The sequence below is a fragment of the Carettochelys insculpta genome, chromosome 8, assembly GCF_033958435.1.
Source record: "Carettochelys insculpta isolate YL-2023 chromosome 8, ASM3395843v1, whole genome shotgun sequence".
Taxonomy (NCBI): Eukaryota; Metazoa; Chordata; order Testudines; family Carettochelyidae; genus Carettochelys; species Carettochelys insculpta.
In genome coordinates, this window is record NC_134144.1 from 16,572,781 (window position 1) to 16,585,839 (window position 13,059).

Here is a 13,059-nt window from a genome sequence, read left to right on the forward strand (position 1 = left end):
AGGCTCTGAGGCGTGCGGAGCGGAGGCCTTGCGGTGCCCGGGCTGGCCGTGGTGTGCTTCCCGCCGGTAGGCAGAGCCCGCCGCGAGAGCGACTGCCCCCAGAGACAGCCGGGAGAGCTCGGCAGTCAGTGGCTCTCTTCCCCCGGCGCCAAGAGAGCTCAGCTGCCTCCACCCGCCCCCGTGCGCTGCAGAGAACACCGCGGGTCCCCTCAGTGCAGCTGCTGACTCAACCCTCTGAGGAGGTGGGGGGCGGGACGAGGCGGGGAGGAGCCGGGCCTGCCCGGCCCCCAGGACAGAGCGTTAGTCCCATTGTTTGTTGTGCTGAGAGCTGCCGGCGTAGAAAGGGCGGGGAGGCAGATAGAGGCTACTGCTGCGGCTGAGCTGCTGGGGGAGCAGCAGGTTAAGCGGCGGCAGCAGCTGCTGCATGACTCCCGGAGCCTCTGCCGGCTGCAGTCAGCCCCCTCTCCAGCGGGAGGTGCCGATGCGTGGACGAGGCGGGGCCCCTGCAGGAATCCTCGTCCTCAAGGCGGGTTCGGCTGGAAATCCCCCTCCCCGGGAGCCCCGTCCGCAGCTGCTGCTGGGGGTAAGTTGACGTGGGGCTGCGGAGAGTGTGTGCACGATGTGAGGGGAACTTGCGTTTCCTGACTGCGGCTGGCTGGGCTTGTCAGAGGCAGAGTCGCCGGCTGCTGCTGTTGCTGCATCCCAGCGCCCGTCTGTGCTGGTGTAGCAGGTAGCTAGGTGGATGGAGAATAAGCTGCTTTGTTCTCTACGGATGATTATTACGATGCGCTTTCTTTCTGGGGGATGTGTGTGTCTGTGTGCACAGGGCGATAGGGCTTAAAAGCAAAACCCGCACCTGTAAATGAGCCTATTCGGTGAATGTTCTTCAAGTGTCTCAGCCCTTCACCGTGCTTAGGCGGTTAAATAGGTGCATGGCTTTTCTGAGGTGGGTTTTTTAATACGTTAATGAAATTGTTCATGGCACGAAGTAACCTGGAACTGCAGACTTGGATGTATACATTTCCTGTGTGAAGTGCAATGGCAGATGTGTCAAGTTCCTCCATTCCCTATCTCTTCCAGGCTCGTCTATTTCACGTGTGCCTGTGCGGAGGAAACCTGAATGGATTTGTTTTTGCAGGGAAAGAGAGGAAAATTGATTTGTGGGGAAAATTGGGGTATAAATTTGTAGTGAATTAGTGAAATTGATTGTTGGAACTGTGCAGGTTTAAAATGCAAAATCGATTATTATTGGCAAGAAATGTAAATGTTGGAGGTTCACAGTCACTGGAACTCCAATTCAGGACAACTTCATATGAAGAACATAGGCAGATAGATGACTGGTCCATAATCCCCACTATAAATAAAAATCAAATGCTTATGTTTTATAGTCTTCTCACTGATAATTATTTTCTTCTGTGGCATGGAGGTTATTTATTTATTTATTTTGCATGATTGATTTTTTTTTCAAGCCTGTTCTTGACAAATGTCATTACAAATCAAGAGGGTTTTCAAAAAGGAGTCATTTGTTTTTCTAAGAAGCTTTAGTGTCTCAGTAAAACTATAGGAGCCTATTGTGGGGCTGTGGGGGAGGAGAATCATGCTTACTTAATTTTGTATTCTCTTCATCTGATTTTGGATGGTCATCAGCAGCCTATACAGCTTTATTATAAATAAAAGGCAGGTGGTATTTTCTCCTCTGCTGGGAAAAATATGTAAAAGAAGCCTCCATGCATGAGTCTTGGCAAAAGATTCCTTATCAACCCAAACTCCATTTGATGAGAATAAATGATGAAGAATTAGGTTCTTACTTTACTTTACTTTAGAGCTTTATAGAGCTGCTATTCTGAGATGTCATTCTGTTTTCTGTTTGCAAGAGTGAAACTGTAAAAGAACAACATAAATGTATACAAATATTTCAATAGAAGTTTCAGCATGGAAAAACTGAAGCTGATGGTGAGCGTAAATGAGATACCCAAAGTTCTTACTAACATACTAGCCAAAATGGACATATTTTCCTCCCTTTAGGTTCTAACAAAACCTTTTGGAAAAGTCTCTCTTAATGAGGGATTATATATGATTGATTTACATGACCATAAATTGTATCATTATTAGCAAACCAAAGAAACATGCTAATGCTACCTTCCAACCTACACTACTTTTAATATTTAATCAACTATTGGTTTACAACATAATCTAGCAATACAGGATTTTGTATCTTTGCTGGTTTGCACTGGAATTTAACAAAGTCATCTTAAATTAGACAGTGGCCATGCATGGCAATCCTTGTGGGTGACTTAAAAACTAATTTTTACTTACACTTAGCTAGTTTATGCTTTATAGTTGTACTTTATATGCCTTCAGTTAATCTGTTGTTAAAAAATCTGAACAGTCTACTCACAACTTCACTGCAAACATGTGGCATGTCTTTCAGTTTGGCTGGTACATGAGTACAGCGTTTGTTTTGGCTTGGAGCCATGGAATGTTGCTGCAAGGATCCCTTTTCTTTTTTAAATGGATGCTTTTATCATGGTGTTGCTTGCTTTCAAAGTTGATTTCCTTTACAGAATTTTTTGCAATAATTTTTCAAACCTGTAAATTCCAGGATGGCATTTCCCTTTAAGAAGCCCAGTGAGTACTTAGAGTGACATTTATGGTGACCGCCTGCCAGAATAACATGCTGTTTTGCCAACTTTCCTGAGAAGAAATGGAACAAATTCAGTTTTTCATGATTAAATAGTCATACTGGATTTATTAAAAAAAAAAAAAAAGACTGCTTTTGTAAAACGCTTTTTTAATTTAAGGAATACACTATTACATTTTTCATAACATCCAAACAGACAAAATGTGGTATGCCTTGTAATGTATGTCATAGGAAGGTTTTTCTGAGTATTGAACTGAGTTTATAGATCATGCTTTTAAATAATTTTCAGTAAATAATCTTCCATCTTTCCCACCTGAATCCAATCCAGATTTTTTTAAACCCTCTGACTATCAGACAGAGATCATGTGGTTGGCCTATTATAGTTATTCAGTCCTACTGATGACAATCTAATTACACAGAAATAAGGATAATTTTTACTAATATTTTTGCAAAAGTATTATTGAATTGACTTAAATGGGACTTATACACGTGCTTAATTAAGTATATGCTTAAGTGCTTTGCTGAGTTAGGGGCAACAGAACGTATAAACTGGTGTCTTTCATAATACAGGGTGAGAAAATGACTGCAGGAAACCTTAGTTGTGTTGATGACCCTGATGCTTTCACTGAGGGCAGGGGTATTCAGCTGCTGGACTGCAGGTAAAATCTGGGCCACCAACATGCTTTTGAATGGATTAAGAAATCTTTTTATTTACTTATTGTTATTATGATGCGAAAAATGTTTCTGTGGAGTCTGGACTTCAAATGTATCTTGACTAAGAAATTTTGACTTTGAGACAAAATAGTTGTCTAAGCAGGTATACTTACCCATATTGTCTGCATGTCCCCTGTTGACAATGAAAGCTCTCTAATGATAAGACAGAGAGGTTGGAGGGTATTCCGGCTATTCATATGCCAAAGATTAACGCTAATTTCAGTGCCCAATGTACAACAGCAGGTAAAGCTTAATTAAATGCCGTGACCTGTTCTATGATACTAAGCTCCAGAGAGCTGATCCAAAAGAGGCTTGGGCCAGAAGCGAATTGTGCTCTTCATTGCTTCCCTGAATGACTTATGAAGGGACATAGGTGGGGAGGGCAGCAAAGGGGGTAGTTACCCTGGGGCCCAGTGACACAAAAGGGCCTGGAGCTCCCAGCCATCACCACTGCAGCAGTAGCAGCTGGAGCATCAGGCCCTTTAAATCACTGCCAGAGCACTGTGTGGTTCCAAAGCCTGGGGGAAGGGGACACAGTGCTCTTTGGGCAATCCTGAGGGCTGCCTCCCTCCAGCCTGCTCTCTTCTGCCCAAGGCCCCACTCCTTCATGGGGCATGGAGCAGCTTCCCCTCTATACCCAGGGTCCCATATTGTGCCTGCTGCTTAGAGATAAGTGTTTACTATCCCCTGTGAGGTCTCTGTGGGAGTTTGGGAGGATGTTCAGGATTATTTGCTAAATCTGAGGGAGAATTTCTGACGAATACAGAGCTGCTGCAAAATTTGCAGGATATACAAACACATTATGCTTTTTAGGTAATGACACGAGGTTTTGTCCAGTCCTAGCGGTGCCATTGTAACACTGAAGAGTATTTGATTGTTATCATTCGTATTTACTTTAATCATGAACAAAATACCTGAGCAAAGTGGCAGACCAACCTTTCTGGAAACTGAAGTCCCTTGTGAATCTACATAACATGTATAACACACAAAGTAGTTCAAACGTCCTCTGCTGCTTCTACTCATGTGTGTCATTCTTGACTTGGAGGGCTACCTCTAGTGGAGGGACTGATTGTCTGTGCCTGTTCAGTTCATGACTTTCTGATGAGATTGTCATCCGTGGTCAAAGTTTATGTAATGTGGGCACCTGTTGCATAGTTAGGCTGTTACTGGCATTAGATATGCCCTGCCAACTGTCCATGTAAAATACCTGAAACATACAATTGATGGGTCATGTGAGCTGCTTGCTCTCTTTAAAAAAGTAAGCCTGAAGAGTCTTAACCTCAAAAATAACGTGTTTCTCCAACCTTTGTACAGCTATTAGAACACAATACAGGCGGCCCCTGACTTACGGACGTATTGACTTACGACCAACCTGCAGCTCACGCCCCGCCCCCCCCCACCCCCGCGCACTCCAGCTCGCCTCCCCTAGTGGGTTGCTCCACTTGAATGTCAGGGGCTCCCCAACAGCCTCCACGGATCTGGCTCCAATCCCCATGCTCTGACCCCACCCAGCCCCAACCCCTGTGGATTCGGACCCAACTCCTGTGTGGCTCCAGATCACATGCCTCCCCTCTTCCCCATCGTGGCTGGCTCAGCACACGCAGGGCTTCATCCTGCCCCCCAGGCTCAAGCCTGGCCCCCGCCCCCTGCTGTCCGGGTTCAACCTCCTGCAAATCCCGGCTCAGCTCCCCTCCACCCTCCCACCACCCCTGCCACCCTAACCCCTTCCAGGGCCCCAACCCAAGCCCTCCCCACCTCACGCAAAAATCAAGGTACGTCAGAGTTGTGTCAAATGCAAACTGAGTTATGATCAGGTGTTTGGAATGTAACCCGTTCATAGGTCGGGGACTATCTGTAGAGGAAAACCCTTGGGAACAGGGTAAAGCACAAACAATTGTGGTATGAAAATTGCTTGTTGGTGCTGTTGAGTATCTCTTTTGCAACCAGCAGCAATCCATTGTAAGTTGAGTAAAAAAGTAGTGTCCTGCTTGTGAATCAGCATACTGAGTACAAATATTTGTAATTTTTAAAAATACTTCAACACGCGGCATTTTAGCCACATAGCTTCTAATAACATTATCATGTACCCTTAAGATTTGAATTTGGTCACCTTTATTGAATATCAGAAAAATATTGAACAGCAATAGCTGATGTTTGGATGTTTGAGGCCATCTGAATATTGCACGGAGTACAGTTATTTGTGTCTACAGTTGTACCATGGTTAAGAAGAAGCTTCATAGCCCTTGGTTCCCATCCAGTTGTGAATTAGACACAAAATCATGCTGCTTGAATGCATTATGCAAGATAAATATAACGTTACTAGTTTAAAATTTCCCTGAAGACTACTGATATATTTATATGAGCCCAAAGAAAAACAATTTTTATTTTCATAAGGTACCGTTGATTATTCTGAGATTAGTTTTGAGAGAAAAACAATGTGTTAAGTCCTCCTCTCCCCTACCCCCTTACTTCGGCTATTTTTTCAAACAGAGTTTTCTGTGGGTGAGAGACAGCTGAAATCCTTGGAGTGGGTCAACCATTATCTGGCTGGTGGGAAGAAATGCGAACTTGTTTTGGACACAGTGGTGAAATGCAGATAGATGCACAAATGGACTTTGGTCAGGCGGTAACTTACCCCTCCATAAAAGTGATAGAGGGTGTCAAAGATTGGGGTTCAGGGTCTTTCCCTGTGAGGACCATCACATTACCTTGACATAATCCTTGCCTATTTCACAACTTGCTCATGCATGTCCCTCATTAAAGGAATATAAAGCTATTGTATATTGAACTTCAGACATGAACTGTGTGGCTGTGTCTACATGGGCACAAATCTTCAAAATAGCTGTATTTTGAAGATTACTAATGAGGCGCTGGATTGAATAATCTTTGAAATATGGCTATTTCGAAGATTTGTGCCTGTGTAGACGCAGCCTGTGTCTCTTTAAAGCCTTCAGCAAACAACAATTAGAAATTAAAAAACCAAGTTAACAAGTTTTGTTTTTTCTTCTGTAGATAAGTTTGATTGTTCACTTTTATTGAAAAACCTGTATGTATAAATATAAGAAAGTAGTGCATACGTTTGATATTAGTATGTATAAGGTTCTTGGTTTTTTTCAATGAAGGACCCCCATGTTAATCTTTTTCATTCATCTAAATTGATCCTTCCAGTGGTGTTCTAAGTCATACCATCCACTTGAAATCTAATAATTAAAAAACTAATTCATTTCATACCCACTTGAGAAGTAGAAAAACTGACTTTGTACACAAACAGTATTTTCAAATAGTAACAGAGAGATAGTCGTGCTAGTCTATATACTATCAAAACAAAAAAGCAGTCAGGAGTACTTTAAATTATTTTGTTAGTCTTTAAAGTGCCACAGGATTGCTTTTTTGTTTTGACAGTATTGTCAAATGCCAAAGGATCAAACTGGAAAAAACAGAGAAAAATATTTTTTCCTCTAGTCTTTCATTGGTAACGGTTGCAGGTGTTACAAACTACAATTTGTAACTACAGTTTTTTTTTTTTTCCTGACAAATGTGATACTTCTTTTTCCTGTGACTAATGTGGTGGCATCCCATTAATAGCAAATGAGACATTCTTACGTGCACATATCCATCTATTTTAAATGTTAATTAAACAAAGTATACATTTGTTAAACACACACGAGGCTCATCTGTTTTCTGAACGGAGTAGATTACTTGCTTTTGTAAATGGTATTCCAAATTCCTCGGAAATAATAAAAGCCTGGAGGGCTTGTGAAGTGGTTGAACTTCAGCACTGAAGGAGGAGAAAGAGTTGACTGGAGCTTTCTCTCACAGTGTGTGTGAAGTTGATATTAAAAGGATGAGAAGCAACATCTAAAGAGTAAAACATTTCTCTTTCTTTCAGCTAGATCAGCCTAGTACAGTCTCACGTAGTCTGTAGTTCAACTGTAGTATGTTTTATTTCTCAAATAATTATTTTGGAGCTGAGTCCACAACCCTTACTTAAATTAAGGAATACTGAAATTAAGGAGATACTGAAATTAATTAAATTAAGGAATACTGACTCATGCAAATACATCTTGGTCCTTCCTGCTCCTGACCCATCCCGAATCAAGGAATTTGATGGACCAGGGAGGTCCCCTGTTCTGGCCTCGCAGACCACTGCCCTCCTTTGCTGCTTCCACCCTGAATGGTCCCCCTACTGTGCCCAGCTGGGCAGCCTATTCTGGTCCAGCTGCTGCCAGCCTTAGGTCTGGCCCCTGCTGGGCTGCTTGACATCCCTTGATCCCCAGCTGCTGCACTGATCTCTGGCCAGGCTGCCGGAGGCTGGACCCGGTCTCAAGGATACCACTCTGGCCCAGGACACACTGTTCCTGGAATATCTGTGACCCTTCTGGACCATAGATGTTGCTGGATGAGAGTCACATATTTGGGAGGTGCAACTTGTAGTTACTATTGGAACTGAACTCTTTATTAATAAAAGAATCCATTCTGAATAAAGAATTCTGCTTAAGGAAATAAAAAAGAGAAATGTTGCTGGACAGATTTTACTTATGTAGCTAAATTCATGCATTTGCTTTATTTCTTTCTTTACATTTGTTACATAAAAACAACTAATTAAATGAGTTGAGATTTTTGGTAATGAAGCTTTCATGTCAAGGTTTTCATTTCATTTCACTTTGAGTGTGGTTGCTGGTGACTAAAAGTTTTTTAGGCTATTCTATGGCCTGTGAAAATTGTTAGTGGTCATAATTCAGGTCTGTGCTTAGCTGGTTTGAAAGAAGGTGTGTATTTTGCATTTTTTTTTTGTTTTTTTTAAGTTCAAGGCTTTCTAGAAATGACATTTACTAGGAAAACAAACAAATAAGCCAACTTTCAACTTAATATGAATTGGCCTACCTCTTTCTGGAGCAATCTTGTTTTACACTAGTTGATCAATTTAGTTTCCGTTATTAACCAGATTAGCAATACCCAAGGTGATTTGATGGGGAATTCTGTTTTAGCTTGTTTCATCTTTGGTTTTTTTAAAGTCCAGCAATCTTCAAACAGTATAGCCTCTTAGGAGACGTATGAAACATTTTCTGTCATTAAAATATAAATGTACATAATATTTTGCATTTCTGTAGCTATTTTAAAACCTCAGTACCATAGAAGTATAATGCATGTTTGTAACTTTTTTTCTTGTCAGTCTGTAAATTGGAATTAGGCATGCAGACAGTCCTCAACTTTATAATATTCAAGCAGAGTTTGAAGCCTAAAAGGGAAAATGGCACAACAGTTCTGAACTGACACCCTGATGTGACTTATGGCATTGGTTTCGACTTTATGGTGCTGAGTCCCTCAGGAGAATAGATTGCGGTTTTGAGAACAATGTTTTGATTTATGACATGATTTTGAGGAACTGCTGTGTCGTAAGTCAGAGGACTGTCTTTTGTTATGTAATACGTGGAGTATGAACATTCTACAGTGTGACTTCTTATTATAGTTCTGCGACCACATTTTCATCTACAGATAATGGTTGGTTGTAGATAAACCAACTGTGTCCCTGGAATATACTTACTGAGAAGATCAGAATATGAAATTTATTTTATATGGCAACTGACAATGAACAAGGCATATTTGCACAGAGAATTTGGGTAGATTTTAAGATCCAATTGTTCACCCATAGCGAAAGAAAGGGCAGGACTTTGAGCCATCTTGACAGTTCAGTCTCTCTGGGAAAGAGCAGCTCACAAAGCATATGAGACCTGGAACAAAACATTCCCTGGCAGGATGATCTGGCTGGGGAACAATTTTCCAGCGGAGATTAGATGAATCCAGAATCTGTCCATCATTAGGAAATGTTGCAAAACTTTCCTCTTGACAAAGCCTTTCTGCCGTAAATGGTGTTCACATTATGAATACTATTTATGCTCCAAACCCCCTGGCCACCAACTTCTTCTCTAAACCTTTCCCCCCCCCACCCCCACGCCAAAACAAACACAAAAATTCCATCCCAAGCAGAATTTAAAGCCTAAAAAGGAAAATGGCTAGAGACTGTATGAAGTTCGCTAGGGATTTTAGTATTGCTATTTATTTAATGTGGAAGGTATTTACATATTATAATAATGCATGGCAACATAAAATCTGGAGATAGATGGGACTGCCAGGATAAGATGAATAAATACATTGTTCTCCCACTGTCATTGTGAAACTTATAAGGGTAAGATTGAGTTCCCAGACTGCATTATCTTTCTGCAGCACAACCTCTGTCTCCCATTTGGGAGTATCCCATAAAGAGCAATACCCTGGGACTACCTTCCCATTTGTGACTGAGAAAATCATAACCAGATCTAATAGTTTTAAGATCAACACATACATTTTAAAAATTCAGTAAGTTTATGCACTATTGTGTTTTGATATTGCACATCTCTTAAGCATCCCCATTGTATACTTCTTAATGATACCTTCTCTAGTTAAATACAGTATGTACAAATAGCATTTTAAAATATATTTAAGATGTCCATTCCCTGCTGTGTTTTAATGAATCTATCACTTTCAGTCTCTGCTTCTCTGCTATTCCAAATGCCTTGGAGCTTATTCTCTTCCAATTCGTTTCTCAGATTATTCTTGCTCTCTGATTTTTGTCTTCAGTCACCTGTGCTATTCCTCCATAGACGTAATCCCTCTCTGAGCCTTTTGTCAAGATTCCCACTTAATTAGCCACTCCCGTGCATCCGTTCTCTCTCCTGTATCTCTGGCTCTTTCTTTTGCATCAGCATTTTCTCAGCATCTTTCTGCTGCTCCTTTTCCAGATACTTCCTCCCGACCCCTGCCTTACCAGTCTGTGGGATTGGAAAACTGAATTAAACAGGGTGGTTGGACTAGAAGATTGTGTATGACAGACATATCTATATATATATATATAAAAGTATGTAGAATCTCAGCCCCACTTAGCTGTCTATGATAGCCTCTAGCCACGATAGCAGGGTATGTAAAGGGTGAAAAATTATAGTTTTCCTTCCTGACAAGTTCTGTTTTGTATTCTGACTCTTCAGAGAATGGCAGTTACATTAACTTCTAGCAAAGATTACTCTAGAGCTCCCATATGTTTGCAATGGGTATGCTGCTTGTTAGTGGTCCTTCTAGCTTTTATTTCCTCCTCCTCCTCTGCCTCTCCAGGAACATGTTTTATGGATGGGAGAAACTGCTGTTTTCCACCATCAAAGAGGTAGCTGTGTTAGTATGCATCCTTGAGAACAACAAGAAGTCCTGTGGCACCTTATAGAGTAACAGATATTTTAGAGCATAAGCTTTTGTGGGCAAACACCCACTTTATCAGATGCATGAGTGGGGGGGGACCCCTCTTTAAATACTCCTCTTAAACTCACCTCCCCACTCATGCATCTCACAAAGTGCGACTTTGCCCATGAAAGCTTATGCTCCAAAATAGCTATTAGTCTGTAAGGTGCCACAGGACTTCTTGTTGTTTTTCACCATGACTTTCTCTGTGGCTGCTCCTTCCTACCATGTGCCCGAGGAGCAGAGTAGTTTCAGTGTCTATGAAAAATACCTAGACAGTGTTGTTTGAAAGGCTTTGCCTATGTAAGTGTTTTCCCAATGAGAAATTGTTGTTTTTGGTTTCCCTTCCAACTCAGTTACAGGAAGTAAAGCCTAAGAAGCAGGACTAAACTCAGAAATATTTAACAACCTCACGTGATTTTGCAGCACTTTTAAAATCTTGTGGAGTCAAAGAAAAAAGCTAGATGTGTGTAGACACCCATATTGTCACTTGAAAGTGTATTTTAGCCTTAACAAAAACTGGAAGGAAGTAAAGCCATTTCTGAGTTGAAAAGAAACAAATCCTTAAGGTTATTTTTAGGACTATTTTTGTACACATGATTCCAGAGTAACAGTTTACAGCTCTGTAATGTTGTATTAACTTTGAAACACTATTTTACTTTCAACTAGGGCTCTGAGCAATAGGTAAATTTAGGCAATACATTCTAAGCGTGCACAGTTCCTCACGTACAGTGTCTATGAAGACTCTTCAGTAGTGACCACCCCTCCCCCCTGCTTTTTAAGGATAATGACATCCTGATTTAAAAACTGTCTCAGAACTTTGTTATCCTGAGATTCTACTGTATGAAAGCACCTCTGTGATGGAAGTTGTTTGTAATTCTGAATGAAATGTTATGGTATTCTTTCAAAAGTTTACACTTGAACATTGACTAAATACAGCTTTGGAACTTAACTATGCAGAAGAAAAATGCGACTCTTAAACATCTAAATTTAAATGAAATAAGCACAGAAACAGTGACTTTACTTTGTGAAATGTTTAATTTTTTGGGTAGCTTACATTTAACATTGCACTGTACTGCATTTGTTGTCTTTTATGTTTGCATATTTTTTTTCTCTCTGCTGATCTGACTGGGTACTTCCAGTTCCAAGCTGCATGTGTGATCGACTCGTTCATGTATAACTCTGGTGTTCCTAACTCTGAGGTTTTACTGTACAACAGACCCTTGATTTATACGAATTTACATCCCCACGTACCCTCGTGTAACCAGAATTTCATGTAAGTAGGCGGTGGCTTTTACCCTATGCTCATTCTACAGCTGGGAGGCAGCAGGAGGAGGGGTGTGGTGGGGGGGGTTAAGCCTGGGGTGGGTGAGGGCTGCAGGGGGCCAGGGGGTGGAGTTGAGCCAGAGCCCTGCGCATAGGCGGGGGGACAGTTGACTGGGGCACAGGGGTGGTGAGCTGGGATGTACGGGGGTTTGAACCAGGCTTGGGGGGCGGGGTTGAACTGGGGAAGGAGGATGGAACTGGAGCTGTGTGCAGCAGGTTTCAACCAGGGTTGGGGCAGGGGACTTTGAACTGGAGCTTCACATGGGGGATTTGAACCAGGGTGTGTGTGCTGGGGGAGGGGTTGAGCTGGAGCCAGACCTGGGCATGGGGGTGAGGGGCAAGCTGGAGCTGTGCATGGGTGGTGAGTGGGCCTAGAGGGAGTTGAGCCAGGGCCAGGAGGACCAGGATTTTGAGTTGTGCTTAACTTGAGTTAATGTGAGTTAAGTGCAACTCAAAATCATGTATTTTTAGGGTTTACTGTACTTGCTCTAGCTGTTGAGAAAAGTGTCCTAGCACTTACTAAGTTACTTGCAGAATCTCTTACAATAGAACTTCAGAGTTAAAAACATATCAGGAATGGTGGCTGTTCGTAACTGTGGGGGTGGGGGGATGGGGGACTTTACAGTTGTTCTTTCCAAAGTTTACAACTGAACATTGAATTAATGCACTTTGAAAAATTACGATGCAGGAAAATGCTTCTTTCCTCTTCATATTTTTATTAGTTTATGTTCAGCACGGTACTATGCTGCATTTCCTTTTTGTTGTTGTTGGCTCTGCTCTCTGATTGTGTACTTCTGCTTCCAAATGAGATGTACTGCTGACTCATCAGTTTGTTACTCTGTTTGTAGCTTTGAGGATGTACTGCAGTCATGGACAATGAGTGACAAACTCCATCTAGCCCACAGACCAGAGTTAGGCCCGGTGGGCTGCCAAATCCTTTATGTGCTTGCATGTTCTCAGATGTGGCTGTTTGCAGCTCCTATGCACCGTGGATCACCGTTCCCCGCCAATAGGAGCTGAGAGAAGTGTGTCCCAGTCTGCGTTGTTTCCCCACAGGTCCCATTGGTTGGGAATGGCAATCCACGGTGAATGGGAGCTGTGAGTGGCCATAT

At 42.0% G+C, this 13,059-nt stretch overlaps 1 protein-coding gene across 2 annotated transcripts in view; it reads left to right on the plus strand.

Moving 5' to 3' along the window:
- The first annotated feature begins 352 nt into the window (after positions 1 to 352).
- HECW2 (HECT, C2 and WW domain containing E3 ubiquitin protein ligase 2) overlaps positions 353 to 13,059 on the plus strand; it is a 250,554-nt gene continuing 237,847 nt past the window's right edge. For both annotated transcript variants that reach the window (XM_075002118.1, XM_075002120.1), the window contains exon 1: positions 353 to 583. The gene's annotated coding sequence lies outside the window, so the exon portion shown is untranslated. The remainder of the gene's footprint in view (positions 584 to 13,059) is intronic.